The following is a 258-nucleotide window of genomic DNA, read 5'->3' on the forward strand; positions in this document are numbered from 1 at the left end:
TTGTTTTTGTCTCCACTGTATTTTGTATTTTCCTTCCTTCCTTCACACTTCTTTTTTTTTTGTTGTCGACCACTATCTGTATTTATTTTATATCCTCATGTGTTTGTGCTTTTGCTTTGTTGTATATCCTAATATATATATATATATAATATACGTTAACTTTATTATTATTATTATTTTACGTTATTTATTTATTATCCTCCGATTGAGCTCGTGTCTTCCCGTTTCTCTGTATTTACACATTCTTCTTTTTTTTTT

This window comes from Trypanosoma equiperdum (assembly GCF_001457755.1).
Source record: "Trypanosoma equiperdum strain OVI genome assembly, contig: ctg_1180, whole genome shotgun sequence".
Taxonomy (NCBI): domain Eukaryota; phylum Euglenozoa; class Kinetoplastea; order Trypanosomatida; family Trypanosomatidae; genus Trypanosoma; species Trypanosoma equiperdum.